The sequence below is a fragment of the Oncorhynchus mykiss genome, chromosome 8, assembly GCF_013265735.2.
Source record: "Oncorhynchus mykiss isolate Arlee chromosome 8, USDA_OmykA_1.1, whole genome shotgun sequence".
NCBI classification, from domain to species: domain Eukaryota; kingdom Metazoa; phylum Chordata; class Actinopteri; order Salmoniformes; family Salmonidae; genus Oncorhynchus; species Oncorhynchus mykiss.
In genome coordinates this window covers 25,978,251-25,984,250 of record NC_048572.1, presented here as the reverse complement: position 1 = coordinate 25,984,250, position 6,000 = coordinate 25,978,251, and positions in this window count along the sequence as shown.

The window sequence follows — 6,000 nt, the reverse complement described above, 5'->3', positions numbered from 1 at the left end:
TGCGATTACAGCTGTAAGTCACTTGGGGTATGTCTCTATCAGTTTTGCACATCGAGAGACTGAAAATTTTTCCCATTCCTCCTTGCAAAACAGCTCGAGCTCAGTGAGGTTGGATGGAGAGCATTTGTGAACAGCAGTTTTCAGTTCTTTCCACAGATTCTCGATTGGATTCAGGTCTGGACTTTGACTTGGCCATTCTAACACCTGGATATGTTTATTTTTGAACCATTCCATTGTAGATTTTGCTTTATGTTTTGGATCATTGTCTTGTTGGAAGACAAATCTCCGTCCCAGTCTCAGGTCTTTTGCAGACTCCATCAAGTTTTCTTCCAGAATGGTCCTGTATTTGGCTCCATCCATCTTCCCATCAATTTTAACCATCTTCCCTGTCACTGCTGAAGAAAATCAGGCCCAAACCATGATGCTGCCACCACCATGTTTGACAGTGGGGATGGTGTGTTCAGAGTGATGAGCTGTGTTGCTTTTACGCCAAACATAACGTTTTGCATTGTTGCCAAAAAGTTCAATTTTGGTTTCATCTGACCAGAGCACCTTCTTCCACATGTTTGGTGTGTCTCCCAGGTGGCTTGTGGCAAACTTTAAATTACACTTTTTATGGATATCTTTAAGAAATGGCTTTCTTCTTGCCACTCTTCCATAAAGGCCAGATTTGTGCAATATACAACTGATTGTTGTTCTATGGACAGAGCCTCCCACCTCAGCTGTAGATCTCTGCAGTTCATCCAGAGTGATCATGGGCCTCTTGGCTGCATCTCTGATCAGTCTTCTCCTTGTATGAGCTGAAAGTTTAGAGGGACGGCCAGGTCTTGGTAGATTTGCAGTGGTCTGATACTCCTTCCATTTCAATATTATCGCTTGCACAGTGCTCCTTGGGATGTTTAAAGCTTGGGAAATCTTTTTGTATCCAAATCCGGCTTTAAACTTCTTCACAACAGTATCTCGGACCTGCCTGGTGTGTTGCTTGTTCTTCATGATGCTCTCTGCGCTTTTAACGGACCTCTGAGACTATCACAGTGCAGGTGTATTTATACGGAGACTTGATTACACACAGGTGGATTGTATTTATCATCATTAGTCATTTAGGTCAACATTGGATCATTCAGAGATCCTCACTGAACTTCTGGAGAGAGTTTGCTGCACTGAAAGTAAAGGGGCTGAATAATTTTGCACGCCCAATTTTTCAGTTTTTGATTTGTTAAAAAAGTTTGACATATCCAATAAATGTCGTTCCACTTCATGATTGTGTCCCACTTGTTGTTGATTCTTCACAAAAAAAACTGTTTTATATCTTTATGTTTGAAGCCTCAAATGTGGCAAAAGGTCGCAAAGTTCAAGGGGGCTGAATACTTTCGCAAGGCACTGTATGTATTGGGTTGACCCTTTAGAGTCCTATGAGTCTCAAGAATCCTCTGAGTGGTCAGAATGTGGAGGTGGGAGTGGATTGTCAATATGGAGGAAGACCATCGAGACATGAGTCATGAGTGACATTTTCAGTTTGACAAAGGTCTCTGCTCACTGCCTTGGGAAACTTAACAATTGCACTCCAAGTGCCTCTCATGGGCCTAACTGAGCAGAAGTCTAATAGGTGCTATACCAACTTTGTGGCCTTGTGGTTAGAGTGCCCACTCTGAAAATGAAAGGTTGCGAGTTGGATCCCCGGGCCGAGTCATACCAAAGACTGTAAAAATGGGATCCGGTACATCTCTGCTTGGCATTCAGCATTAAGGAGACAGAATGGAGGTAAGTCCCAGCGATACACTTGTGTCCCTCCAGGGGGTGTACTTGTGCATCAAGCTGGCTCACGCTACAGAAACAAGAGATAGGCTCCTGTTCCTAAAAGCCATGATAGCTTGCACCCGCCAATGCTCGTGCAAGGGTACTTACTACATATGTAGTGGGCAGTAATATTTGATATGTTAATATACATTAGATTATACAGTGCCTTCTTGAAAGTATTCAGACCCCTTGATTTTTAAATAAAAATCCTCAGAAATCTACACACACTACCCCATAATGACAAAGTGAAAACAGGTTTTTAGAATTTTAGCAAATGTATTAAAAATAAAAACAGATACCTTATTTACATAAGTATTCAGACCCTTTGCTATGAGACTCGATATTGAGCACAGGTGCATCCTGTTTCCATTGATCATCCTTGAGATGTTTCTACAACTTGATTGGAGTCCACCTGTGGTAAATTCAATTGATTGGACATGATATGGAAAGGCACACAGCGGTCTATCTAAGGTCTCACAGTTGACAGTGTATGCCAGTGCAAAAAACAAGCCATGAGGTTGAAGGGATTGTCCGTAGAGCTCCAAGATAGGATTGTGTCGCGGCACAGATCTGGGGAAGGGTACCATAAAATGTCTGCATCATTGAAAGTCCCCAAGAACGCAGTGGCCTCCATCATTCTTAAATGGAAGAAGTTTGGAACCACGAAGACTCTTCCTAGAGCTGGCCGTCCGGCTAAACTGAGCAATTGGGGGAGAAGGGCCTTGGTGAGGAAGGTGACCAAGAACCAGATGGTCACTCTGACCGAGCTTTAGAGTTCCTCTGTGGAGATGGGAGAGCCTTCCAGAAGGACAACCATCTCTGCAGCACACCACCAATCAGGTCTTTATTGTAGAGTGGCCAGACGGAAGGCACTCCTTAGTAAAAGGCACATGACAGCCCGCTTGGAGTTTGCCAAAAGGCACCTAAAGACTCTCAAACCATGAGAAACAAGATTCTCTGGTCTGATGAAACCAAGAATGAAGTCTTTGACCTGAATGCCAAGCGTCACATCTGGAGGAAACCTGGCACCATCCCTACGATGAAGCAAAGTGGTGGCAGCATCATGCTGTGGGGATATTTTTCAGCGGCAGGTACGAGGAGACTAGTCAGGATTTAGGCAAAGATGAATGGAGAAAAGTACAGAGAGATCCTTGATTAAAACCTGCTCCAGAACGCTCAGGACCTCAGACTGGGGTGAAGTGTCACCTTCCAACTGGACAACGACCCTAAGCACACAGCCAAGACAACAAGGAGTCTCTCAATGTCCTTGAGTGGCTCAGCCAAAGCCCAGAGCCCAGAACATTTCTTGAGAGATCTGAAAATAGCTGTGCAGCAATGCTCCCCATCCAACTTGACAGAGCTTTAGACAGGATCTGCAGAGAAGAATGGGGGAAAATCCCCTTCCAGTTCTCTGCTGCCAATGACTGGAACGAACTGCAAAAATTGGAACTGGAAACACTTATCCCCCTCACTAGCTTCAAGCACCAGCTGTCAGGGCAGCTCACAGATTACTGCACCTGTACATAGCCCATCTATAATTTAGCCCAAACAACTACCTCTCCCCTTACTGTATTAATTTATTATCTCTACTTTGCACATTCTTCCACTGCAAATCTACCATTCCACTGTTTATTTTTTATTTAATATTTATTTTTTACTTGCTATATTGTATTTACTTCGCCACCATGGCCTTTTTTTGTTTGTTGTCTGTACCTCTCTTATCTCACCTCATTTGCTCACATTGTATATAGACTCATTTTTCTACTGTATTATTGACTGTATGTTTGTTTTACTCCATGTGTAACTCTGTGTTGTTGTACGTGTCGAACTGCTTTGCTTTATCTTGGCCAGGTCACAATTGTAAATGAGAACTTGTTCTCAACTTGCCTACCTGGTTAAATAAAGGTGAAATAAAAAATAAACAAAAAAATACAAGTGTGCCAAGCCTGTAGCGTCATATCCAAGAAGATTCAATACTGTAATCGCTGCCAAAGGTGCTTCAACAAAGTACTGAGTAAAGGGTCTGAATACTTGTGTGAATGTATATTTCAGTTCTTTATTTGTAATATTTTTGCCCAAATTTCTAAAAACCTGTTTTTGCTTTGTCATTATGGGGTATTGTGTGTAGATTTATGGAGAGAAAAAAACATTTAAGCAATTTTAGAATAAGACTTTAACGTAACACAATGTGTAAAATGTCAAGGGGTATGAAAACGTTCTGAATATACCTCACATGCCTATTAAAACGTTTGTCTGACTCCATAAAGATAATTAGCCATATGCAAGAGACTATGGTTGAATTACACTAATAGACAATGAAGAAATGTCCGAGAATGGAATTTTAAATACAAGTGTATTTAATTACTTTGTAAAATGATTGGATTCACATTCAAGGCATAAAGCTTAATTTACAAAGCATTAACAAGCATTACAAGACATTATTCTTAACATGGTCTGAGAGAGAGAAAACATAGCCTGAAAAGCCCTGTCCAAAAGTCCATGGGGTGGAGAGAGAAGGAAATAATGTCTCAACACAGCAGGTCAGGAACAAATCACAGGAAGAACAATGAATCCAATACCCTCGTATAAGCATCTGAGTTGCTTGGATTCAAAATATGAATTGTTGACCAATAGTATTACTGTGAAGTTAACCTCCAATCAGGTATCAGACCTACATGATGTCACCTCTGCTTCTCAGAGGTGGGATAATGGGGGTTAGCAAGGTCAACACAGAGAATGGTGAATTCCTACAACAACACAGAGGAAATTCTTGGATGAGGTTGATAAGAAGAGTCACTTCGGGAGGTGCCCTACACATACAGTGCCTTCAGAGCGTATTCACATCCCTTGACTTTGTCCACATTTTGTTGTGTTTTCAAGGTGGATTTAAAATGGATTTGATTGTAATTTTTTGCAATTTTCAAGTCTTGCCATAGATTTTCAAGCTGATTTAAGTAAAAACTCTAACTAGGCCACTCACTCAGGAACATTCAGTGTCATCTTGGTAAGCAACTCCAGTGTATACTTGGCCTTGTGTTTTAGGTTATGGTCATGCTGCAAGGTAAATGTGTCTCCCAGTGTCTGTTGGAAAGCAGACTGAACCTAGGATTTTGCCTGTGCTTAGCTCTATTCTGTTTCTTTTTATCCTGAAAAACTCCCTAGTCCCTGTCGATGACAAGCATACCCAACCATAACATGATGCAGCCACCACCACGCTTGAAAATATGAAGATTGGTACTCAGTGATGTGTTGCGTTGGATTTACCACAAACAACGCTTTGTATTCAGGATATTTATTAGCAATTTTACTTTAGTGCCATATTGCAAACATGATGCATATTTTGGAATTGTTTTATTCTATACAGGCTTTCTTCTTTTCACTGTGTCATTTTAGGTTAGTATTGTGTAGTAACTGCAATGTTGTTGTTGGGGTGCAGGTAGCCTAGTGTTTAGAGTATTGGACCAGTAACCGAAAAGTTGCTGGGTTGAATCCCAAGCTGACATGGTAAAAAATCTGCTGTTTTACCCCTGAACAAGGCAGTTAACCCACTGTTCCCCACTAGGCTGTCATTGTAAATAAAAATAGTTCTTAACTGACTTGCCTAGTTAAATAAAGGTTAAAAAAAATAAAAATAAAAAATCAATGACATTGTTGATCCATCCTCAGTTTTCTTCTATCACAGCCATTAAAACTTTAAAGTCACCATTGGCCTTATGGTGAAATCCCTGAGCCGGTTCATTCCTCTCCGGTAACTGAGTTAGGAAGGACACCTGTATCTTTGTAGTGACTCGGTATATTAATACACCATCCAAAGTGTAATTAATAACTTGCTAACTGCTCAAAGGCCTATTCAATGTCTGCTTTGTTTTGCCATCTACCAAAAAGTGCCCTTCTTTGCTAAGCATTGGAAAACTTATCTGGCCTTGTGATTGAAACTGTGTTTGAAATTCACTGCTTGACTGAGGGACCTTACATATAATTGAATGTGAGGGGTACATAGATGAGGTAGTTATTCAAAAATCATGTTAAACACTATTATTGCACACAGAGTGAGTCCATGCAACTTATTTTGTGACTTGTTAAGACAATTTTTACTCCTGAACTTATTTAGGCTTCAACAACGGGATTGAATAATTATTGACTCAAGACATTTCAGCTTTTCATTTTTAATTCATTTGTAAAAATGGCTAAAAACACCATTCC